The following is a 26,994-nucleotide window of genomic DNA, read 5'->3' as shown; positions in this document are numbered from 1 at the left end:
TGCAAACTAGATGGTCAAGAAAGGACTAGTGTCTAGAATACATAAAAAATTCTCAAAATTCAACAGTAAGAATCCAGATAATCCAATTAGACAATGAGTTAAACATCTGAGGAGACATTTCACTGAAGATGGACAGATGGCAAATAAGCACGTGAAGGATGCTCAGCCTCAGGATCCATGAGGGAAACGCAAATTGAAATCACAATGAAATGCTATTATAGGCAATTCCCGAGTTACAAACATCTGACTTTTGCTTATAAATGGAGACTAATATAGTAAGCCCCACAGTTGCAAACATTCGACTGAAGTTTGACTTGCACTTACGAATGGAGGCTCTCACAGGGAGTAGGTAAATGTACTTGTTTCAACTTACATACAAATTCAACCTATCTCTTTTATAACTGGGGGATGCCTGCACATACCTAACAGAGTGACTAAAATAAAAAACAAAGACAACACCAAAAGCTGATGAGGATGCTGAAAGACTGGGTCACTCATACCTTGCGGGTGAGAAGGTAAAATGGAATAGCTGTTCTCTGAAACAGTTCAACAGTTTCTTATGATTTAATAAAAAAATAAAAAAAAAAGCAAACAGGCAATATCATAAGACCCTGCAGCCTCTCTTCTGGGTATTCATGCCAGAGAAATGAAGACTCGTGGAAAGACAAAACCCTGTACATGAATATTTACGGCAGCTCCATTCACTATAGCTAAAAACTGGAAACAACCAGATGTCTTTTGGTGGGTAAATGGTTAAAACAAATGTTGGCACGTGCATATCACGCCCTACTGCTCAGCAATAAAAGGAGACTAATGACTGGATGAACTTCCAAAGAATTATGCGGAGCACAAAAAAGAAAAAGTCAATCCCTAAAGTTACTGACATTTACAGAATACTCCAGAAAAATAGCAGAAGGCACATTCTTTTTAAGCACATATGAAATACTTACCAAGAAAGATCAAATTTGGGGCCATAAAGCAAGTTTCCATATGTTCAAAAGGACTGAAATCACATCAAGTGTTTTCTCTGACCCCTGGTGGGTAAGAGGGGGCAGGGAGAAGGGTTAGGGAGCCGTTCCACCCATCCATGTAGGCAACGCTGAGACTGAGCTGTGAGCTGGAAACAAAAGGAGATCTCTGAGGGATAACAGCGCTGGCCTCCATCAGCACTTACACATGCAGGATATGAGTGAGGAGAAAATAGCTAGTTTCACGATTCCTGGTTTGGAAGGTGGGGGTGGTGGAGAAAGTACCACTTACCAAGCCAGGGACCCAGGAGAAAGAACTCCACAACAGGCCGGAGAAGGGAAGCACGAGTCTGCCTTTGGGAAAGTTTGGAGACGTCAGTGAGATACCCACGATGGCATCTAAAGGGAGCAGGAAATCCTGGGCCTTGGAGAGGTTGCTGAGCAATTGATTTCAGAGACTCAATTGGGGAAAGATGCTAAAAATGGCCCCCTGGGAAACACCAGCGTTTGGGCAATGCTTGGAGGGAGAAATGGCCCATAGGAATAGTGGGGAAGGAGAGGAAGTTTTGAGAAGCAAGAGATAGTTGACAGTGTCAAATGCCCCAGAGAGGGCAAGTGCTAGACAGCTAAAAAGTTCCCCGTGAGCCCATGGATTTAACAAGTGGCCTCATCGTGGCTGCCCTATTAGCTTTTTCCCTTTACTAGTCAACCTCGGTTTCCTGTGCAAAGAGGATGATCCCACTTAGCTGAATGAGTTCTGGTGAGAATTTAATACAGAGGTGGTGGTGGCTAGCAGAGCACCTGGTACAATGTAGGGACTCAATAAATCTGATAGGAGTTTCTCTTGTAAGGAGCTGGTGATGCAAGCACAAGCCAGGGCTCCTTAGGAAGAGCTCTGCTGGTCATGGCCAGTTTTGAAGGGTAGTGATCTTATCAGCACTGAGCATATAGTAAGCACTCAATAAATGGTAATTGTTCAAGCAGCAGAGGTCTGCTTTTGGAAGGCAGGAAGATTGGTGTCTCTGCTGCTCTGGTTGGGGAACCCATGTCAGACTCCGGATAGGTTTTACCACTGAACGAAGTGCACTGTGGCTTAGATGCCACTCTACTCAAGGCAGGGATGCAGGCAGCAAACCTGTCTCCCCAGTGCCAACTTTGTCCTCCAAGAGCAACAAGATCTTATTTATTTTCTTGCCATTAGTTTATTTATTTTTTGTTTTTAAGTTTCTGGTTATTGTGAGGGTACAACTAGGTTACAATGTTTGCATTTGTTATGTAGAGTCCCTCTTGTAGTTGTGTCCTGCAGCCAGGAGGTGCTCCATGTCCCACATTGTGCCCATCAAGTGGCAGCATCCCAACCCCCTTTCCCTCTCTCCCTCCCCCCAGAGCAACAGGATTTTAAAATCACAGTTGGAAACTTGCAACCATGGGCAAAGCAAGGTGCCAAGATACTCACAAGGAAAGTGACCCACCAGCACTTCCCCCCTGTTCATCTGGAAAACAACGTCCTGGGTCTGGTTACTAGGCAGGGTGATGCAGCAGCTGATCTCGCTGTTGCCAATGGAGAGGACAGCCCTGCACCCTGGTTCCGGGCAGTCGCAGGTGCACAGGTCCAGCTGCATGTACCCGTAGTGCTGTACCTCCCGGCACAGCTCCAAAAACTGTTCCAAAATCAGGGCAGGTGATGGGTAGAGGGAAGCAAAAGACCATTTGAAGCAAGCAAAAACCTCACATCACAAGCTCCTGCCATCCTCGCAGAACACATGGAATCAAGACCTGGATGAGCATGGTGGCTCACGCCTGTGATCCCAGCACTTGGGAGGCTGAAACAGGGGGATTGCCTGAGCTCACGGGCTCGAGACCAGCCTGAGCCAGAGCGAGACCTCATCTCTAAAAATAGCTGGGCGTTGTGGTGGGCACAACTACTTGGGAGACTTAAGCCCAAGAGTCTGAAGTTGCTGTGAGCTGTGACACCAGGGCACTGTACCCAGGGTGACAGCTTGAGACTCTGTCTCAAAAAAAAAAAAAAAAAAGTGAAGCTCTATTTTGCAAGAGAGTTGATGATGAATAAATAACCTATTTAAAATGAGTATTGGTATTTGCTATTCAATAAAGGGGCATTATGATATCACTGTATGAAAACCAAGAGATGGAAATCTGCAAGGATTATATACTTGAAAAAACTATTTCTTTTAAGAAGACTGCATCTGAAAAACACAATATAGGTAATTACAGGAGGTATATTTGTATTTTAACTTAGATCAGTGGTGGGCAAGTACTTACATATAGTAAGTATTTTGAGCTTTCTGGGTATATGGTCTCTATAGCAACTACTCACCTCTGCCATTGTAGCACAAAAGCAGCCTTACGCATTACATGAAAAAGTGTGACTATGTGTCAACAAAATTTTATTTATAAAAACAGTGGCCCATGGACCATAGTTATCCTAACTCTAATTTAGATCAGATGATTCTTTAAAGTGATTTTATTCATTTTTAATTCCAAGTTTTGTTGTATATATACATAAAATAATAGCTATTAACACTTTTGCTCCTTTAGCAGGAGAAGAACTTCACAAATAATGCTGGTTATTTAGCAGTACATTTCAGTTAATTTCAATGATTTCATTTTTTTCACCTAATTCATGTATTCAAAATTTTAAAAATGTATTATTTTAAATAATATGATAAATCTAAGTAAAGCATTTATTAAAGAAGATAAAATTTGCTTTGTGGAAAAAATACAAGTATACATTTAAGGAGAACCTCGTAAAATATAATATTCTTAATGCATTAAGAAGTTTATAGGGCAGACATGTGCTTAGAATTGGTTGTGATACACACAATCTGTAATTGTGCCTGAAGCACCAGCAATATTCTACCCATCAAAATAGAAGCTGTAATTGTACAAATTTGCAAATGCACAGAGAAACTCAACTCCAAGGTTTTTGGGACAAAGCTTAGGTAGAACCCCAGGGATTGGCAGGGGCGGGTAGTAAAAAATAATGTCAGTATGTACCATTTCATCATTTTTTTTTTGTAGCCCATCAATAAAAATCTCAAAGTGTCTGAACCTTTGAAGAGTTACTTTTTATGTCACTCTAAGTATACATAAGTCCTCTAAATTTTAATTGTATTCTATTTAAAATCAACGCTGCAGTTGTGAACATTGGCCAAGTCAAAAGAAGAAAAACAGAAAAACAACACAGTGAGGCAGAGGCCATTTCTCCTGTTAAAATGTCTTGTTTGTCAGACTCATTCCCTGCTGGGGGGCAGGAGGTGTGTGAATTGGTACTACTTTTATGGAAGCTTTAAAAACAGATGCTTAGAAATATATCCTGGGGAATAATAGAACACATACTCAAAGACAGGATGTTGGCTGCAGTGTGCAGGGACTTCAGCCAGGAACTGTGGCAGGTGCTGTGAATCCACAGAGTAAGTATAAATTAGACACAGTCCTGGGCCTCGTGGTACTCACTGCCAAAGTGATTTATAGCAGCAAAAGCTACAAACAACCTGACTTCCAATAAGAGAAAGGTGGTTCGGCAGACGATGACATAATCATGAAAAAGAATACTCTGTAGTCACTAAAAATAATTCTGAGGATCTATGTTAATTAACATGGTAAAGGACTCACGATCTACGGTTTGTATTTTTACATTTTTTTTTTTTTTTTTGGAGAGACAGAGTCTCACTTTATGGCCCTCAGTAGAGTGCCGTGGCCTCACACAGCTCACAGCAACCTCCAACTCCTGGGCTTAAGCGATTCTCTTGCCTCCGCCTCCCGAGTACCTGGGACCACAGGCGCCCGCCACAACGCCCAGCTATTTTTTGGTTGCAGTTTGGCCGAGGCCGGGTTTGAAGCCGCCACCCTCGGTATATGGGGCCGGCGCCTTACCGACTGAGCCACAGGCGCCGCCCTTTACAATCTTTTAACAACAAGCTTTCATTAATTCTATAATCAGAAAAATCAATAAAGGTTTTCTTTTTTTGAAGAGCCTTTCAGTGCTTTATAAATTACCAAAGCAGCTCAAATCCAACATGTTTCTTTAACCCCCTTCCAAGGGATTTCTCTTGGTAAAATATTTGATTCACCTTTGTTTGATTATCTTCTTTCTGGAGGGCTTCTAATTTCTCCCTCTGCACCTCTGTGGGTTTGGCCCATCCTTTTCCAATGTCCTGTACTGCCTTAAAACAACAGAAATTGTAAAATGAGCAATCTTAGCAGAAATTAATCTGATAAAAACATACTTGTGTATGAAGCACTATTAGAACAGACCCAAGTGGACACATGTTTAAGGACTTAGCATGTTAGGAAGGTTACTTTTTAAATTAGTGAGTTAGGAAGAACAATTAATTTGGCGAAGAAAATAAAGTTAGCTTTTCCCCCAGCACTACCTGATCAAATAAATCCCAGACAGATCAAAGATTTAAATGTAAAAAAAAAACATAAAAGAACTTGAAAAGATATCTTTTTCTGATCTTGATAGAAAATATCTTTTTAAGATATAAAGACCAAAATGTCATAATGAAGGAATACTAATATATAATTACCGAAAATATGAAGACCACCAGAACAAAACTAAATCAAATGGAAAACCAGGGGAAATGACTGCATCACACATGGCAAAACATTAATATTTATATAAAGCAATAAGAGAAATGCAAACATTCACAAACAAGGAAAATGGATAAAAGCCATGTATTGGCAATTAACACACACACAAAATCCCAAATGACAAATACATTTGAATCATAAACATCAATGTTAGAAAAAATTGTTATTGTTCATACTAATGTTGCCGTAATTGTTACTGTTTATACTAATGAAAAAGTTTCAGCTTATTAATTAATAACCTGTAGAGTGCTTATTATGGGTCTGGCAGTGTTTGAAGTATTTCAACTCAATCCTTATAGCCACTCTCTGTGATAGATGCTGTTATGATATGCCCCAAAATAGATAAATGAGTTACAAAATAGGAGTATAGCAGTAGACCTTAAATTTTTATAAAACAAACAAAAAAAAATGTTGTGTGCATACTTATGAGTCAAGACAATGCATGTGCATATAAATGAGATATACATGAAATAAACATATCGGCAAAGCTAACAGTTATGTGTGGGGGTGATTTAAGATTTAGGGTGACATTCACTTTCATTTTTGAACTCTTCCATATTTGCACCTTTTTTATGGGATGAAAATTTTACAATTTTTTAAAAAATTAAAAATTGAATGTATTGTTGGGCCCTGTCTGGTCAGCTTTGGTAATTGCCAAGTGTTCCCAAACCTCAAATCCTTAATGGGTTTCTCAGTTGTTTCCTAATCCCTGGCAGGTTTAAGCAAAACAACACTGGGCCGGAAGGCAGACATGGCCTGGAGGACAATGGCCCTCTCTGGAAGCTCATCAGGGTTGTTCTGGAGCAGAAGGAAACCTGGAAGTAAGAAGGTTATTGTCTATTTTCAGCCTGCCTTCCTGCTCCAGGCCCTTTCCTGTGCTCATCCCTCTCCCTCTGGCACCTAGATCCCCTCCCCTTTAGCCAGCCTGGCCCTGGACAGCTTGGTATGAGCTGTAGTCTCATCAGCTGCATAACCCCAGCCTGTGCTACTGCGACTTACTGTGATTGAACAGCATGGTCCATTGTTCCTCAGTTAGATGGTCAACCTCCCAAGGGATGACCCTGTGCCCTCCGCCTCAGGGAATCTTGCCCAGTGTCCTACATACCGCAAACACTCAATAATCCTCTGCCAATTACCAGGTGCTTCTTTACACCTTAGTCTGAACATAAGTCTACGTGTTACATCCCTCAGGGTCATGCTTTATCTCTGAAAGAAGAGAACACACTTTTGGACATTGTGGGAAAGGATTTAGAGAGGAGAGAAATAACTAATATTTGCTGAGAACCAGTTTTAGATAGGTTTCTCACTGACTTTTTCCCAGCTCCAGTAGTGCCCCCTCATCCTTGGGGGGGGTCCTTCCAAGACCTGTAGTAGTGGCCTGAAGCCACAGATGGTACCAGACTCTATATGTGCCATGGTTTTTACTGTGTTACACAACTTTGATAAAGTTTAACTTATAAATTAGGCACAAAACTCTTGCACTTTGGGGCCTTTATGAAGTAAAAGAAGGGTTACTTGAACACAAGCATTGTGGTACCTGGACAGTCAATCTGATAGCTGAGATGTTATAAAGTGACTAACAGGCAGGTGGCGTGCACAGTGTGGATAGAGTGGGCAAAGGAAGGGTTTCAGTGCTGAGTGGGATGGAATGGGATGGAATGAGAATTCATCATGCTACTCAGAGCTGTGCACAAATTACAAGTTATGTATTGTTTATTTCTGGAATTTCCCATTTAATATTTTTGGACCATGGTTGACCACAGGGAAAGTAAGACTTCAAATGGGGGTACTGCTATATTCAGTAGGAGATGAACAAGTCTCACCATTTTATAGATGGGTAAATTGAGGTTCAGAGAGGTTATGACATTCAAGATAACCCAGGAAGTGAGTGGCAGGAATTAGATTAAACCCATGTCTGAGCACTACCCTCAAGCCCTCTTACCCTTGCCCAAGCCACTGACTTCTTACCAGGTAGGCACATACCTGCCCCAAGGCTCTCTCCTTGTTGCTAAGTGTTCTCAGAAATGAACCTACAGCCTTGGCGCCGGTAGCTCAGTGGTTACAGCACCGGCCATATACGCTGGGGCTGGTGGATTCGAACCCGGTCCAGGCCTGCTAAACAACAATGACAACTACAACAAAAAAGTAGCAGGGTGCTGTGGTGGGCACCTATGGTCCCAGCTACTTGGGAGGCTGAGGCAAGAGAATCACACAAGCCCAAGAGTTAGAGGTTGCTGTGAGCTGTGATACCATAGCCCTCTACTGAGGGTGACATAGTGAGACTCTGTCTCAAAAAAAAAGAAGAAAATAAATGAACCTACACACCACACCAGAAAGGAATCAGCAGGGACATGAAGAACTAAGCACATTTTTCTTTTTTTTTTTTTTTGGCAGCTTTTGGCCGGGGCCGGGTTTGAACTCTCCACCTCCAGTATATGGGCCGGTGCCCTACTCCTTTGAGCCACAGGCGCCACCCTAAGCACCTTTTTCTTTCCTGAATTTACTTTATGTTAGGACCCTGAAAGGACTGTTAGCACAGGGCAACAACCTCAAAAAGAAGGCATGGCTACAAAGGAAGATAAACAGGACTCACGGTGGTAAGTATTAACTGAAAATGTAATCAGTCATCAGTAGACTAGCATCCTCAAACACAGATTCAAATGGTCTACAGCAGAGGTAACACAACTGTTTTTGTTTTATTACCTTTAAAAAGAGTTGGCCCTACAAGGGTACATGTGAAACTTACTAAATGTAGCATATAAATGTCTTAACACAATAACTAAGAAAATGCCAGGAAGGCTATGTTAATCAGTGTGATGAAAATGTGTCAAATGGTCTATAAAACCAGTGTATGGTGCCCCATGATCGCATTAATGTACACAGCTATGATTTAATAAAAAAAAAAAAGAGTTGGCCCTGTTTATGGGTTCACAAGTTATCACTCAAATGCACTATATATAGCACCTCACCAAGTTGGTCCAGACTGTGAGTCAAGTCTAGACAAATGTTGCTACAAAGTTACATGGTTCCTTCCCTGAAGACTGGCTGAGAGGGACTTATACAGAACCTAACTATTTTTTGTAGAGACAGAGTCTCACTTTACCACCCTTGGTAGAGTGCCATGATGTCACAGGACTCACAGCAACCTCCAGCTCTTGGGCTTTCACGATTCTCCTACTTCAGCCTCCCGAGCAGCTGGGACTACAGGCGCCCGCCACAACGCCCGGCTATTTTTTGGTTGCAGTTCAGCCAGGGCTGGGTTTGAACACAGAACCTAATTTTATTTTATTTTATTTTTTTTCTTATAACTTTAACTTTACTTATGATAGATATGTAAGTAAAAGTTTCATAAAACAGCCCTTGCATTTAAATTATGCTTTGTAGTATGCAATTTTCCATTCCATTAAATTGCATTAAAAATATACTGGTCACACCCATTATATTCATTTCACCGTCTTATTTATAGTTTAAAAATGCTGCCCAACATTCTGATAAACACATGCTTTTTTTCCAGAGAATCCCTTCTAAATATCTTCCTTGGACATCTCCAGTGAGGGGACTGCTTCAGGCTTTGAGGTGGCCCTTTTTATTCTATAATTTTAGAATGCTTGTTCCCCAAAATATATTGGGAAGCATCTTTATTTCATTAAGAAGCAGAGCAAGCCTGTGATTAGTGATTACATTTCAGGTTTCCAAGACTGAGTGGAGTGAACTCCCCACACATGGTGACCAATCAGCTATTTAGAAGCTATGATAGGAAAACAATGGTCCCTTCAAAGAGGTCCCCATCTTAATCCCCAGAATCTATGCACACAACTTTTTGTTTTCTCTTTTCAAAATGAAAAGTCATTATAGTATACAAGATGGTTTTGTTGTCAATAGTTTTGGCCCAGTGAAAATATGCAAACAGTTAACATTCATCTCATTAAAATTATAGCATATCTATAAATACAACAGATCTTTATTGTAATTAAAGTGATAAAATATCTGAGTTAGAGAGAAATGCATCCACACGCCCAGGAACACCAAGGATTGCCCACACCACCAGAAGCTGAGAGAGCAGCTTTGAGAGAATTTCTCTGCTGGAGGCTCCAGAAGGTATCAATCCTGCAGATACCTCAATTTCTGACTTCTGCCCTCTAGAACTGTAGCAGAAACTAATTTTAAAAGGGAAATCACATAAGCCATGGTTTTCCAGAGCTCCTATCACATACCAGCACCCTCCACAGAGGGCACAGTATGAGGCATAGAGAACAGGTGGGTATCAAAGTAAGGCACTGGCCATTGGGTTCTGGCTGGTTGAAGCATGGTGGAGGAGGGCCAGGGACGTATGTGCCTGCACGGGGCACTGGGCGGCGGGAGAGTCAGGAGGCCAGGCCAGCCCCCCACCTCTCACCAAACCAGAGTCCCAATGTGGGGCTAGGCCCTCCTTGAGGAAGGGGTACCTTTTTCTAATTTGTACAAAGTTACTGTATGGGCTGAAATGCAGGCCCAGAATTGACTGAACTTTCAAATGTTTAGAGAAAGCCCAGAAATGTATACTTTTAAATGCAATCTCTCATTTTGTTAACATCATTCTGTTTAAAAAAGCTAAAGATGCTTGTGTAAATTTAACATAATGTGAAAAAAAGAGAGAGAGAGAGAGAAGAAAGGAAATAGATTGCGGGAATCCATTTGACTCCTTGGACATCATCTGCTTGTAAAAAATCAAGAGTAGCTCATAAAAAATCAAAAGAGTACCTTTTCTTTTTTAAGTTTTTACTGTGAAGGTGTTTATTCAAATATAGTCAGAACCTCTATTGAGTTTAGATCAGATGATTTTTCACAAGTTATCATCAACTCTTTCGTGTCCAAAGGCAAAGCCCTAAATGGGCTGGGTCAGACATCTGTCACCAGTACTCAGGGGCCATCGTCAGACTTCCTGGGTGCCTGACTATATTCAATGTGAAGTAAAAATTATCTTAAGTCTTACACTAAAATAGTGGCTCTGACTTAGAAGTATGCTTTTAAATACGACATTTTGAATTTTTTTTTGAAGTTTTTACAGTGAAGGTGTTTATTCAAATAACGGAGTATCTTTTAATAGTTAATTATAAGGACTCCATTTTTTGCTATGTATCAGATCTCGTGAGAGCTTTGTGAGTTAACTTTTTAAAAGGATGACTGCTTCTCAGTCATCCAGGTATCCAAGGCACCCAGGACACAGGGGAAGGAAACAGTCTCTGTCCTTGGCCAGTCAGAGTCTGGTTAGGGAGAAATGCAGTGAATGGTATTAGCAATGCTGGGTGAGAAGTGCTGGAACAGAGGATATAAACAAAACACCGTGGGAACAGGGAGGGAGGAAGGCATTTTTTCTTTGAGAAGAGTCAAGGGCGGCTTCCCAGAGGAGGCGGCCACTGGGGTCCTGACAGCCCTGCTGCTGCCTTTGGACTTCTCAGTACTCCACTCAGACTCAGGCGATGATAGCGATGGTGATGATGATAATAGTAAGAGCATTATGAGAGCAACTACAATATTTTGAAGATTTTGCCACGCAAAAAGCCAAGATTGGAATATAGCAGTCTATTAAAGCCGGGAAAGCCCTTAGACACTATTAGTTCAACCTCATCACTTAACAGGGAGACGTCGTGGTTCAGAAGGATGAAGTGGCTGGCTCAGGACTGCACAGAGAGAGGGCTAGGGGCGAAGCAAGGGACAGACTTCACTTCTCAAACTGCAATTCAGTGAGCTTTCCATGAAGCTACCTTTTTGCCAGCTGCAAGCAGAGGAAATACCATCATCTATTTCTCCCTGGTTTACAACTCCTTAGTGAAGACAGATTAAGAAATCACAGCATGGGGCTGACAATTCTGACCTCTCACCACAGTGGGAACTGGAAGCCGTGCCATCGAGACTGTAGTTCCCACAGGAACGATACTAGAATTAGGTGATGTGTTCTCAACTAAGGACTTGACATCGCAAAAACCAGACACCATGTATCATAATGGCAAGGATACAATGATCTTTATTGAACATTTAAATTAAGTTAAATGTTCTTAATGAACATTTAAAATGGTAATTCAGCTCCAAGTTATATAACGTGGGTATAAGTATACTGGACGTGATTATATGTGGATGGAAGTATAATATGAAATAAACTCAAGCTATGTTCTGGCCATACAAATATAATAATGAATATTAAACATTTAACTATATTTTGATTTGCCTCTTTAGGATTTAGAAAAACGTTGTGGTCTTGATCTCTTAGAAAGTCACCTAAGGAAGTACACATTGAGGTTCTTTCCTATGCCCTCTAGTAAGTCAAAGCATAAAAATCCACCGGCTGACCTTTTTTTTTTTTTTAAGACAGAGTTTTACTTTGTTGCCCTTGGTAGAGTGCCTTGGTGTCAGAGGTCACAGCAATCTCAACTCCTGGGATCAGACTCCCGAGTAGCTGGGACTGTAGGTACCCACCACAACCCCAGCTATTTTTAGAGATTGGGTCTCGCTCTAGCTCAGGCTGGTCTTGAACTCCTGAGCTCAGGCAATCCACCCGCCTCGGCCTCCCAGACTGCTGGGATTACAGGCTCATTGACCTTTTTGTTGTGCCGAAAGTTATACAGTAGGTTTTGTTGTTTCCTAGTCTCCTTGAAAAGCTCATTAAAAGTAATGACTGAACCATAACATCTCTCCTCTTTTCAAAATTCTACCTCCTGACTTGGAGGCAGCCCTGGCAGGGCTGTGACCATCACCCGGCCTGTGGCTTAAGAACAGACTATAGGATATTCTCAGGGACTCCTGAAAGAAGTTTCCAAGTCTCCCTCCCAAAAGGGTCCAGCCAGGCCTGGGCAGCGTCAGGTCCCTGAGGATGTTGGCGTGGTGAGCGGGTGAGCGTGCACACTTGGAAGTGGCCGGCAGAGCAGGTGGAGAACTGAGGTTGGGTAACATGATGGGTGCATCATGTCACAACTTGGCAGAACCTCCACCTCACCAGGCAGGTGAAGGGAACAGAGGCCAAGCTCTCAATTTATTTTATTGGAGGCTAAGGGGCAGGGATAGGCAGGACCAAATACATAATGTGCAGGGCCTATCTGTGAAGAATGAAAATGCAAGTTCTTGGTTCAAAAATAATTAAGAATTTCAATAGCAGATCATCAAACAAGCAAGAGGCCCTATACAACTGCATGGATTTTGTGGACATGGAGTCAGGCGTCGGCGCAGGTAAGGGAAAAGAGGGGTATGCTAGAGTGAAAGTCAGGGTCATGTGTGACTTTAAATTATTAGGTATTCTTTCTAGGCTCACATCAAATTAGCCTAAATAATACAGAGGGTGCCAAAAAAGTATATACATTTTAAGAAAAGAACAGACTATATTAAAATTAAAATGCTCAATATATATCAGTAATGTTTGCTGTCTTGCAGAATCTCTTGTAATTGCAGAAGTTAAATGTGACTTGAGAATTACAATTTTAATACAGTTTGTTCCTTTTTAAAGATGTGCATACATTGCAAATGCAGAGAGCAATTTAAAATAGAGGTAGAATTCTTTCTATTCCTCTTTCTAAACTGCTCTTCTTTTGTTTTTTTTAAATCATAATAAAACATACACAACATAACATTTATCATTTTAATCCTTCCTAAGCGACTGGGTCAGTGGCATTATACATGTATACATTCACAATGTTGAATAACTGTCACCACTATCTATACCTAAAAATTTTTCACGAGCACCCAACAAAAACTTGTATCAATTAAATAATAACCACTTTGCGCCTCACCTTAGCCCCTGCTAACCTCTGTTGTACTTTCTGTTGATATGAATTTGCCTGCTCTAGGTATGAATATAGAATTATTACCTACCACATTTTTTAAAATGATTCCAAACCAAATAGCCTGTAACACACGTTCTTCTGAGGATTCTTGGCAACACTCACCTGCATATAGAGCAAGTCTATGGCTGCTCTGCTGCCCATCAGCATGGAGTCAAGGGCTGGATCAAGATACCTGCATAATTCAGGAGCATTAGTATAATTCACATGCCGTGGAAATGGCATGCCCAGGAGTGAGTGCGTTAGAGAGTAGAGGCCCTCTACCCTAAGAAGCAGGGCCCCCTTTACCAACAAAGCCACACCCCTATATGTACTTGTCTACCTTCTCTGTGTACCCCCCCACATCTCTTTTTTTTCCTAATTTCTTTATTCTATAAGCTTTTCTGGTGGGCTCTGAGAGTAAAGATGTAAACAAAAAGAAAAGTTCTAATGAGAAAAGTCCATATCCCTGTCCACACTCAGCCTCCCTCTTGGACGCCAAATCCTGGATTGCCTTTCCCTTCCCCTGAGGGCCTGACAGAGTCATCTGTCCCATATGGACCCACCCCCATAGTCATCACCCTGCACCAGGCCGCCCTCATGGCCTGAGCTGCTCTAGTAACCTTCTTCATAGGCTTTCTGCTTCATTTGTGTGCCCTCAACCTCACTCTTCACATCCTAACCTGAGTGCTCCTTCCTGAGTACCCCTTGAGACTCTCATAGCCCTGGGAGTTCGATCTACCCTACTTGCTTCCCAGGCCCTCGGTGGACCCTCTCCTGCCCTCATTTCCAGTTCCATCTCCTACCATCTCCACCCCAGCACTACATTCTAACCCTGCCTGGGAGACCACTTCCTACACCAGCCTCCTTCCCTGACTGATCCACCTTGCTCTGCAAGCCTCAGTGGTACCCTCACCACTGGTCTCTCCTCCCCAAGGCTGTGTTAGCCACCCATCCTCTGAACCTGCCCAGCACCCTGTCTTCATCCTGACCACTGCTCTGATCAAGTTTTCTTAACACCATATGTGAAGAACCTTGAGACCAGGGGCTGGGTCCTATCCAGAGTTGTTTCTCTGCACCTTCACGGGGTGATTTGCAGATAGCAAAGGCTCCATGTCAGTCCGTTAGATTCAGAATCACCAGGATGAACCGAAACTAGTTACTGCACAAGCAGGGCAGCATTTAAGAAAGGAGAGGAACTATCAGGAAGCAATGCACTTTGGCTAATCTAGAGCTGACCAGAAGGTAAGGCAGAGACTCTAAGTTCAGAATCATAGGGTGAATTGGCCGATGGGTGAGCTTAGACCAGGAAAATCAGGGTTGCACACTTCACACTCCATTTCGGTACAACCTCGCACATCCCAGAGGCCCCTGCGTGCAGAGAATAGCAACCACTGCAACAGAGAGTTAGAGGACAGCCTGACCCCTCCCAGACTGGGGCTCTGGTAGGCCAGGGCAGGAACCCTCTGGTTTGGAAGTGACCACATCACCCTGCAGAGAGGACCCAGAGAAGTCTCAAAGAAAAATCCTTAGATCTCCAGCTAGACCTTACTGCGAGGCCTCACTTGTTATGAATATACAGCTTTTGGACCTTGCACCCTTGCTAGTGCTCACCTAGCAAGGCCCCCTCTGCAAAGAGGGTGAGGCACCTGGGGTCCCCCACCAGGCTCTCCCCTCATCGGTTCTGGTCCCTAGCTCAAACACACAAGTTCCCACAAGCAAAGGCGATCTGCTGGATCCTAGATGCTGGCCTATGATTGGGTAGAAGATGTTTTATCTTGTACTTATTCTAGAATTTACCTATTAAGTGAAGACACAGGCAAAGCCTAATTCAAGCTGCAAGGAAAGGAGCAGAATCCTCATTGCTCCTTTGATCTCAAGTTTTCAGGAGAGGTCGTGAGCAAAAACAACAACAACAAAATCTAAGCCCCAGGGATTTTGTCTTCTTTTGCTTACTATAATCATTATCATCCATATAACAGTAACAGACATAACCAAAACTCACTGAGCATATGGGATTACTTTATTTAACCCTCACAATAATCCTACAATGTAGGCACTACTATTCCCATTTTATAGATAAAGGAACTGAGGCCTTTAGGCTAAGGTTATATAGCTAAAACCTGAAAGAGTTGGGACTTAGGTTCCCATATTCTGGTCCCAGGAATAACCATGCTCAGCCATCACCTCAGTGTAAGCAGCTTCCAGAACAGCTATTCTCTAAACACGTAAATGGAACTGAGTCCTTCTGTCTTTCTCAGGGTGCAATGGCACAAGATTTTGACCATTTCTCAGAGTACTTCTGAACAACAGTATATGAACTTCTAGCTTTGCTGAGATCTTCCTTCCCAAATTCAAAGCCACAAACAGGGGCTCTAGTGAGGCCAAGCTAACTACTATTCCTGGATTTCAAAATGCCTTTCCTGAAAGCGTCTGTGGGTGGGGATGAACCTAAGCGCATGTAATATAGCCATGGTAATAAATGGTGGGAACTAAAGTTTATAGGAGTGGGTGGGGCAATATCCTGCTTCCCATTGCTATTTTCTATTTGCTTATTCTCCACAGGACCTCATCCATATTCCTGGGGGAAATGATAGTATTTTCTGCAGAGGGACACTCGCGTCCTATCAATCTAGGAATATGGGTGGCCCTGGTATGCAATGCTGTCCTTTAGGAGCATAAGCCCAATACGTAGAGTTCAAATTCCCAACAAATCGGCTGAGTCCACTCATTGACTTCAGAGAACACCACACGTCAACAGAGGATTCAGATCTTGTGATAATCACAAACTCCTTCTGTTAATACGGTTAGTAATCCTTTCCAAAGCAAACCAATGGCCAGCCATTTATCTCTCTTACCTGCTTCAAGCCTCCCTGGCCTGCCCCTGTTTTTCAAGCCTGTTTTCTTGACTGCTCAGTAGAGGTGTGGAATAGATGGCCACCTTCCTCATTTGAATACCCCCGAGTGGCCAGGTGAGACTGGTAAAAGCCGTCCTCAGCGTCCTATTCTGTAGGATAAGCATCTGGTTCATGCTGCCTTCTCTCAGCTTCACTGCTCTTCCCAAGACTTTCCCAGAGTCTCTGGTCTCCAGCTGTCAGGCCGGAGCAGGATGTGGTGCGATGTCCTCAAAGGCCTTCTGTACTCAAGTACTTACCACTTTCGGAGTCCAACTCTACAGTTTTCCACTTCAGAACTCCGAAGACTAACATAAGGGAGTTCAAAGTCTGCCAATTTTTTCACCACTAGAGAAGGGAGAAAGGCAGTCTTACTGGTTGAAACAGCACAAAGAGTTCACACACAGCAGCTTTCAAATGAGAAATAAAACATTATTACTAGAAATAATAAAATCACAATAAGAATATTCTCTTGCATTTTTAACTTTCTGAAGTTCATTCAAAGAATAAATATCCTTTGATCCTCATAAAATACCTGCTCCTCGAGTAGGGGATATTTCACACTGTGCTATCGCGTCTATAGCACAGGAAATAGGTCCAGAGACATCCAGCACCTTCATCAGCACTCCACAGCACCTTGGGGCCGTGCCACCATCTGGACCCTTGAACTTGCAACTCAAAACCTCCAACCCACAGGCTCTGGAGGATATATATAAACTACTTTAATATTGCTGATACCACTAGACAACTAGAAAAACATTTGTAACATCTAGAAACACACTGTAGAGGAAAGCAGACTGATGTGAATTGGACTGTCTTTTATTATTTCATGAAACATTTTAAATAAGAATCTAAGAACTTATTTCTATCATCTATGTTATATCAAATATTCTTTAACAGGGAGAAATCATGCTGGAGTGGGAGGTCCGGACACCTGGAGTCTAGTACTCCATCCCCAGAAGGATGTGACGTGGACTGAGAAGGACACCAGGATTGGGACACCGGGACTGGGACACCAGGATTGGGACTGGCAGTGCACAGAGGAAGTGCGCTTGCTGAGATGGCCTGAGGTCTTGCTGGAGCTGCTTGGCCACAGCTCTCTCTGAAAAAAGATGCAACCTTCCACCCCTCAAGCCTTTGCCACAGGGGCCAACAACAGTAGCAGAGACTATCCCCTGGTGGGTGACTGGCCCCTGCTGTGACTCCCCCACCTCCTGGGCTGTCTCCTCCCCACCCCCACCCACACACACACATCTCCTGGCTGCCCTCATTCCCTCTTGTATTCTTACCAGAGAGCTTGCCTTCCTTGCAAAACCAAAAGAGAAAGAGGCCGAAGTAGTCCAAGAGCTCCCGACACAGTTCAATTTTGTGTGACACCACCTTGAACCAAAGACAAGCAAAAAGGGGGAAGGTTAGGAGTATCCACTGTGCTTCCTAACTGACATGCAGATTTGGAAATTGCCTGCACCGTCAGTAAAAAGTGCCCTTGTGGGTAAGCAGACATTCAAAGAAAGCTTTTTGGAATCTAAAAATAGTACATATTTTAGAACATCTAGAAATAGAAAAAATTAGAGCAAGGAAAATAAAAATCATTCCCACCACAATGGACAGAGGCTGTCCCAACTCAGATATGGACACATCTCCTGGTTATTTTGGTCTTTATTGTTCTATGGAAGGCAGTACCCATCAGCAGCCACACCCCAGGAACATCTGTCCTGTGATATCTGCCCATGGAGGGTGCACACTAACTTATCCCCCTGTGGGCTGGATTACCAGACATTCAGGACAGGGCCACTTCCCGCTGCCCTGGTGGCAAACCAAGTGCACCTGTTCCTGTCTCCCTTTATCACTGCAGGCCTGCTTCTCCTGATGCCTCCTGTGATGGTCAAGGGTAATTTACTATAGCCTTTGCTTCGTGAAAACCTCAGACGCCAGGTACGAGCTGCTTCATTTCACTTTCCTCTTTGACCTTTACATCAAACGGCTTTCATTTTGACACCAATGGTTTCATTTCTACCATCTGGTCTTCAGACTGTAAGAGGATCTTCCACATGTCCACAGGCTATCTCACTTCCCCCCCTCCCCCAGCCTGGCCCCTCTTGAAGACTGGGCTCTCAAATTTTCCTTGCTCTCCCAGTCTTAGCTTACTGAGCCACCTCTGTACCATACCTGGGCTTGACTCCCCAGCACTGCACAGGAGCACTGCTCTAACCACGGCTCTCAGTTCTCTGGGTGGCAGTTGTACAAACACCAGGCTCAAAGGGGCACTTTTCTTGTCAGAGATCTGCAAATTACCCAGCAGGCAGTCAGACTAGGTGGCTGGTATGAGTGGGTGTTCTCAGCCGTGGCTTTGAAAATAAAGAACAGCTCAGGAATAGTTTCACACCTTTTACTCAACGACGTGATTCCCATTCTCCTTCTGTCATTCTTCCCCCTACTCCCCACACACACCCTTGCAAAACACCCAGGAGCAAAACACAGGCGCTCTTCCTTGCCTGGGGTGACTGTGTGGTAGGTATTGTGTAGGAAAGACTTCTTTCCTACTGTAAATCTGGCCCTGTCCACTGCAATCCTATCTCTCTCTTTTTTCATCCATTTGGCGAAAAATATACCAAGGCAGCAGATAAAGAAGAGTGGGATCAAAAAAAAAAAAAAAAAAGAGAAAGAAAAAAAGAACAGAGAAGCTTTTTAGAATTTATACAGATGTAAATATAAAACTTCCTTTTGTGAGCAGTGAGCATCAGCAAAAGAGACAATAATATTTTCTCTCTTCACAGTGTTCACGGTAATCGAAACTCGGGAACACAAGCACCCTCAGTAACTCGGAGCAGCCCCAGGACATAGCCTGCTACTGGCCCTGTGAGCTCATGAGAAAGGAAAAGTCCGGATGGGCTGAGGCAAACCCGAGGGAGCAACGTGGGAATGGCAGCTGGTGTGCTGAAGATGCCGAAGATGATTTTTACTTAGAAAATGTAAATGATGTTTTCATGCAAGCCAGAGAATTTGCCAGCCCCGGGAAGGAACTTCACATCCGTAGCTGGCCAAGTGCTCCCTTTACCTTTTATGGGAACTTACCACTTCCAGGGTAGAACCTCCAGTGAAACTTACCTGATCTCAGGCTTGAGTTTCTCACAAGCCAGTGCAGAAGGAAAGCTCATTTTCTCTAAGACCACAAGTGTGCCTCAGCAAATGCGAGCTATTAGTTTCAAGGGAAATGGACAGAACAGGGGTACTGTGGAATCCAGAGGGACTGCCCCACTCGGTATTGTTCAGTGCTCCCTCTGATACCAACACCGCCACCAGTAATGACCAATAACCGCATTTATAGAACATGAACCATTTCAATAATTACTTAGACCTTGTCTTTAGTAACTTACCCAAACTCACACAGCCTCTACCGGGGCAGCACAACGCAGTCCTGCATCACTTAACTACATGGATATGTTCTGAGAAATCCGTCACTCGGCCATTTCATGGTTGGGTGAACATCACGGAGTAAACTGACACAAGCCTGGTCTAGCTTACTACACACCCAGGCTATATGGCAGGCCTATTGCTCCTAGGCTACAAACCTACACAGCACATTACTGTGCTGACGAATGTAGGCCATTATAACACAACGGTATTTGTGTATCTAAATACAGAAAAGGTACAAGAGAAATATTACGCTATAATCTCATGGGATCACCATCCAGAATTGACTGAAACATCGTTGTGTGGTGCATAGTTGTTATCTGAATCCAAGGTTCATCCTAAACCCAGAAGATAGGACCCCAAACCAACACTTCCACCTTCACCTGCAGGTGTCTGGTTGGGCCAGTGAGCCCAGGGTGAAAACATATCCACAAAGATGCCTGCAGGCAGGACAGGTGCTCCTGACTCTGCAGAGTCCCAACCATTTCCAAATTATCTTCCGTCCTGCAGCAGCACCCCTGAGCGACCTGCCCGGGCCCAGATGCATCTGCATTTGTGGAGCTCACCTCCTCTTGCTTCGTTTATGTGACTGTCACCCACTTTGCAGGTCCTTGGCAATCTAGGGAACTGTGTTTCTGTGCTTTTTATTTTGAGTGCAAACTCCATAAAGCATCAGGGGCTTTGGATGCTTTTTAGAAAAATTATTCTGGAAATCTGCAGAAGAGATTGGCAAGACTGAAAGCAAAGAGACTATTGATGGGCAGCTACAGAAATATAGGTAAAAAATGCTGAGGGTGGAGCTGAGGTTGGGCCCCGGGGAGGGAGAGGAGGAAATGGAGAGTCTGTAAGTATGAGGGAGGGCCAGTATACAGAATCAGTAGGACTTGTGGGATGGAGGACTGGGAGCCTGGAACTTCTTAGCAAGTGGTCTCAGCAACAAGGTGCTGCAGATACTGTTCCCCCACGTGGGGAATACAGAGCTGAGGAAAGGTGGGGCAGGGTATTTATGATGACTGGGGAAAAAAGAGTGTTGGAGATGCAAACCACTCCACTGAGGCCAGGAGGGCATGGGCAGCCCGGAAAGAGGAGACAGATGCTCAGGTGAAGGCAGGCCTGGCAGCTCGGCACCCAAGTGGGAACACTTTGGTCTCCCAGCTCTGAGGGGTCAGATACCACAACCCCAGCAGAAGAACTTTCTGTTCTTTGAAAGGTCCTAGAGACTTTCCAACTTTTCGTGTTTATAACTTCTTATTCTTTCTTGCATATTTCTCTGGAGGATTAGAAGTAAAATCCTCCAAAGGAAAAGGGCCTGGAGCTGGCCCTGGGAGCAGTATATGGGTGTGAGACAGCAGCACGTGCTAGGCAGCTCTGGGTCCTGCCCCTCAGTCCTCAGAGAGCTGACTAAAACTCAGCTCTGGCCCTGTGAGCCCAGAATTAGACCCACCAGGCATTGATTTCATGAGTTTTCCCTAGGGGGGAAAAGAAGACTTCAAGAAATTTCCTGTCGGCTCAGCACCCGTAGCTCAGTGATTAGGGCAATAGCCACATACACGGGGGCTGGCGGATTTGAACCCAGCCTGGGCCTCCTAAACAACAATGACAACAGCAGCAAAAACAACAACAACAACAATAAAAATAGCCGGGCATTGTGGTGGGTGCCTGTAGTCCCAGCTACTTGGGAGGCTAAGGCAAGAGAATCACTTAAGCCCAAGAGCTGAAAGTCTACTGAGGGCAACATAGTGAGACGCTGTCTCAAAAATAAATAAAGAAAGAAAAGAAAAGAAATTCCCTGTCACCCTCTGCCAGGAACTGTCACCAGCCCACCTGGGTATGGCCTGTTTCACACTCAGCCAGGCTCGTCCCACTTCCTGCTCCCATCCCTGCAGGCATCCCATAATAAAGCAGTGTGCACATTTTCAGGGAAGTGACAGGAGCTCTAGGAGGGACCTAGGAGATCTCTGGGAAATTGGTGCCCATAAGGAGGGTGACATCAGAGAGCCTCTGGTGGACTGGCTGGAAGTTAGAAGTTCTCCAAGGGATGCACCTCTGCAGACAAGTCACCCACAGAGCAAAAAAACAGGCAGGAAGCTTCTGGAAGGTAACCATTTCCTAAGCCCTGCTTTTCAAACAAAATTATTCCCCAATTCAGTTCTGGAGCTGGAGTTTAGACAAAGCTTACCTCTAGGACTCTTTTGGCAGTAACCGATGTTAGAATTTCCACTTTAATACTCCTTTCATTGGGCAGAAATACATCCAGAGATGCTTTCTTGACAGTGATGTTAAATGTGTTCTGTAAGCAAAGGAAAGCAAAGTCAAGTTCCAACCGTCCTTCAGAGCTGCTCACGCCCCACAAGTGGACAACCAGCTGCATCCCTTCTCCAGGCACCCAAAGTACACAGACCCAGGCACAGACAGGGAAGAGGGGAGACCTAGGTACAGACAGAGTGGGGTGAGGAGGGGCCAAGGCAAATCAGTAACATGGAGCTTGAATTATTTCCAGAATATTCATTATGGAGCAAAAGTTTTTGATAAAATCATCCACATACTTAACAATTTCAGAATTAACTCTCCCATTTTCGAATATTTCTAAGAATCCCTAAAAGTTTACATCTTAGATTCTTTCTTTTTTTATTATTAAATCATAGCTGTGTACATTGATATAATCCTGGGGCATCATTCACTAGCTTCACAGGCCGTTTACCAAGTTTCACATATACCCTTATAAGATGCACCCTTAGATTCTTTCTGACGCTAAACATCCAAGACTTTTCCTCATGGCTCCTAATTCTCCAATTCTTGGGCATCAAATGGGTGTCCAACAATTCAATTTAATTCTGACATGATTTACCCCAAGTTAGCATTCGATTCCACAAGTTGAAGGACTCCGTTCCACAAAGCCAACCCCCTTCAGATGCCAGCTACAAAGGGGTGTCTGGGTTACCCACACTTCCAGCCAACTGACCACAAATGCAGGGATTCCCATGACCTCTTCTCAGGTTTGATAATTTGCTAGAATTACTCAGAACTCAGGGAAATGGTTTACTTACTGGCTTATTACAGCAAATGCAACTCAGGAACAGCCAAATGGAAGAAATGCTCAGGGCAAAGGGGCGTGGAGTGCCCACGTGTTCACTAGCCGGGGCTCTCCAAACTGCACCACTTAGGGGGTTTTGTGGAGGTTCCATTATGGGGGCATGGCTGATTACAGCACTGGCTTTGTGATGGAACTCGATCTCCAGCCCTTCTCCCTTCCCAGGTCGAGACTGAGGATGAGACTAAAAGTTCCAACCCTCTCATTGTGTTCAGCGGACCAGTTTCTATCCTGAAGCTGACTAGGAGCCTCCAGCCAAAAATCAACTCAGTACAAACTCTGGAAAGTTGAAATGCACTTATACCACTAAGAAAAGATATTCCTATCACTAAGGAAATTCCCAGGTTTTTGGAGTCCTAAACCAGGGACTGGGGACAAAGATCAAGTGTGTTTTTTTTATCACACTGCACCACGACATGCAGTAGTGTATGATTTTATTACAGCAAAAGTCTAACCTCACAACCTATGTGGCCAACATGGGGAAACAAGTGCCCATCCAACAAGTGAGTGCCCAGCTGAGGGCCCAACTTCCCAGCTCCACACAGCCCTGAAGGACAGGTGCTAGAAACAGTGACAAATCTGGAGACCTGCACACTTCTCAGGATGAAATCCTCTGGAATGTTGACAGGCTAGAGACACTGTAAGGCCATCAGAATCCAGAGAAGCCTGGGGCTGAGGTGGAGCTCCAGTTACTCCAGGGAGAGGCACCCCAGAGGAGGTGTGGCCTAGAGAGGCCAAAGGCTGCCCAGAAGGGGCCTCATGGGGTGTCTGTGGCTTCTGGGGATAGACGGTTCTCAGCATCTCCCTAGCAGAATCCTCTCAGTTCATAGACTGGCTTATCTCTGATTGAGGTCACAGCTTTCTCATCCCAAGTTCCTGGAGAAGATTAAACTCTGATGCCCCAAGACTTCCATTGCATGCCAAGAATTAACTTCTCTCCTAGGCCTTTGGATGGTGCTAGTCAGGTGACATCCTCAAGAGAAGAGGGAGAGGAGTGAAATCATTCTCTGTGTTACGAGACTGCTGTAGAAGCCAGAATACCAGTAACACAGTGGGGAGGGAGGGAGGAAGTCTCTTTTCACTGACTAGAATATTTGCATCTGGCCCAAGTCGCCTGCTTTTGGGTGTCAAGTGTGGGGAGGAAAATCCAAATGACCAATCAGCTGATTGTTTGGGAATCACAAAGTTGGGGTTCGGGCAAGCTGATTAGGTGAGAGCCTTTCCCCTCATCAGACAATGCCACTCCTTCCCTTAGACCTGGCCACCCACATATGCAGCAGATTAGGCCTTGGGCTTTGTAGTGTCCCCAGGGGCTCCAGCAACTCAGTCACCTTGCCCAAGCACCTCAGAAGGGTGATTACATTACTGACAGGCCTTTCTCCGCCCCAACCTTGTTATCACAGGGCAAGCTTTGCCTTTAAATTTTAATTCCTCCCACATAAGTTTTTGTGATTCTAAATCTAACTACTTTAGAAGAGAAATCTGTTGTTTTCCAAAATCAAACCGTTTATTGAAAACAGCATCATATTATATGCACATGTCTGGGCAGCGTGTATACCTGACATGTCATTTATGAATATAATCCCTATGTATTTACTATACACAAATATACTGCTAGATCATGACACCGATCAGCATGCCCGTGCTAACTCTTCACGTATAGCAGTTCACTTAAATGAACTCTCCTAACAACTCGAGGAGGCATGTGCACTTAATCCTATTTTTTCAGAGAAGTAAACATTTGCAAAGGTTAAATAAGTTGCCTGTGGACATGCCGCTAGTTGGTGGCAGAGGCAAAATTCAAGGCTGGCTTCACATGACTCTAGAGCTGGCGTCCTCAAACTTTTTAAAAAGGGGGCCAGTTCACTGTCCCTCAGATGGCTGGAGGGCCAGACTATAGTTGAAAAAAAAAAAAAAAACTATGAACAAATTCCTATGCACACTGCACATATCTTCTTTTGAAGTAAAAAACAAAACAGGAACAAATACAGTCCACACCGCTTCATGTGGCCCGCGTGCCACAGTTTGAGGATGCCTGCTCTAGGGCCTGGGTTCTGAACAGAGTGAACATATTTCCCAGGTGGCCCAGAAAGGCTTTGGTATGAGCCTGTCACTCACTCTTCTCACTCTCAAAATACACCATTTGGGGTACATTATAGGGCTGCCCTACAGCTAAGCCTCCACGGCTATGCTGCTGCCTGTGCGTTTGCTGCTTACAGATGGCCAAGTGTATAACTTTCAAGCAGTCCAGTGACGTCTCACTGTCAGTATGGACTATCAGCAAACAGGGGCTACCTGCCAGGTTTTCCCTATATGCCCCCAGTGCAGGGACAGCCCCCTTCCTAGCAGCCCTTGAGAATAACCCAGAGCCCTTTGACAGAACGCAGGGCCGCTGGCCTCCCCCTGCACAGCACAGGCCTGAGCGCCCCATACAACCCTGGGCCACGCTTTCTTCACATCTCTCACTTCAACTCTGAGCTTCCCAGGAAGGGGTAGGGTGGTTAAAAGATTTCCCTAGTTTTCCTGCAAACACAGTAATGGACTGAGGGCAAACCACAGCAGGGCCCCCAAGACCCTGTATGTAGCTGAGACACAGCTGGTCAGAGAGAAACCTGACCCCCAGAGCCACTGTTCAGATAGTCCCTCTTCAGATACATTGTTTCCTAGGCCTTGGGTCTTTAAAGGTTTTGTGTCACCTCAGGGGAAAAACTCAAAATGATTCGGAAAGAATGGCATTGCTCGATTAATAAGATTCTAAAGGAGAGTGTTATTTCTTTCTTTTCTTTTGACTCACTATGTCGCCCTCAGTAGGTAGAGTGCCATGGCATCACAGCTCACAGCAACCTCAAACTCTTGGGTTTAAGCAATTCTCTTGCCTCAGTCTCCCGTGTAGCTGGGACTACAGGTGCCTGCCACAATGCCCGGCTATTTTTTGGTTGCAGTTGTCATTGTTGTTTAGCAGGCCCGGCCAGACTCGAATGCACCACCTTCAATGTATGTGGCTGGCGCTCTACTCACTGAGCTATGGGTGCTGAGCCAGGAGAGCATCATTCCAACGCAATTCCCAACTCAAACCATACAGCAGCCCATGAAATATCTACATTATGATAACCGTTAAAATGATATAAATGTTAAATTCTTCTATAAAAGAAAAGTGAGGAAGCAGATCAGATTGGCTGAGTGGGTGAGATTACAGATGGCCCTGAAATCGGAGACTCTAGGATTTGATTAAAGAGGCAACAGGGAGCCATGGTGGTTCTAGAGCAGGGAAATGGAAGGATAGAGAGAAAGTTGCAGGAAGATTTGTTCAGCAGTGTCATGAAAACAGACCAGAAGAGAGACTGAAGGAGGGGGAGACCCCTGAGAAGTTGGCAGGGCCATTCCTATACTAGGTACTGAGGGACTGGGCTGGAAACACACAACCCCCGGGGCAGACTGCCTGGACTCTGAGCCTAGCTCTGTCACTCACTGATAGTGGCCTCATGTGAACAGGTTGCTTCCCCTCTCTCTACCTCAGTCCTTCAGCTCTAACCTAAGGATGGTGACAGTGCCTACCCCTTTGGGCTGAGGTGAGGATTCAAGGAGATAGTGTATATGGGACTTAGAGTAGCACTCGTCACAAACATTCACAAAAACGATAGCTTTAGTGTTTTGTTGTCATTAGCAGTAGGAACAAGGAGGAAATTATATACATTTAATTTCACGTAGTAGGGTGGTGCCTGTGGCTCAAGGAGTAGGGTGCTGGCCCCATATATCAGAGGTGGCAGGTTCAAACCCAGCCCTGGTCAAAAAACTGCAAAAAAAAAAAAAAAAAGAAAGAAAAAAAGAAAAAAAAAACAATTTCACTTAGTGGCAAAAACTAGGAAAGAAAGGAGTCAAGAAAATATTCAGGTGTTTTCAACCCTCACATCCGGTCTAGTTCTGAGTCCTGCACACTTCACACCCTAAACATTCTTGAGTTCAGCTGCATCTCTCCACCTCCCACCAGCACCTTAGACCTGACGGGTCATCTCCTCTGCCCTGCACTCCCACCCAACCTCCTATGGGTCTCCCCGCTTCACTCTGGCCCCTGTTGAGCACTCCCCACACAGCAGCCTGAGAAGGATTTTTAAAAGCACAAACCTAAAAATGTCCCTCTCTTGCTTAAAACTCTCTGATGTCCTCACACTGTTCACAGGACACCCAACTCTTTGCCATTGGTCAGGGCGAGGCAAATTGGTGGG

At 44.2% G+C, this 26,994-nt stretch overlaps 1 pseudogene; it reads right to left on the bottom strand.

Moving 5' to 3' along the window:
- Positions 1-2,307: 2,307 nt before the first annotated feature.
- The window catches only part of LOC128579050 (sorting nexin-31-like), a 59,508-nt pseudogene continuing 34,821 nt past the window's right edge, over positions 2,308-26,994 (bottom strand).

Source organism: Nycticebus coucang, chromosome Y (assembly GCF_027406575.1).
Source record: "Nycticebus coucang isolate mNycCou1 chromosome Y, mNycCou1.pri, whole genome shotgun sequence".
Taxonomy (NCBI): domain Eukaryota; kingdom Metazoa; phylum Chordata; class Mammalia; order Primates; family Lorisidae; genus Nycticebus; species Nycticebus coucang.
This window is presented reverse-complemented; position numbering and strand designations above follow the sequence as displayed.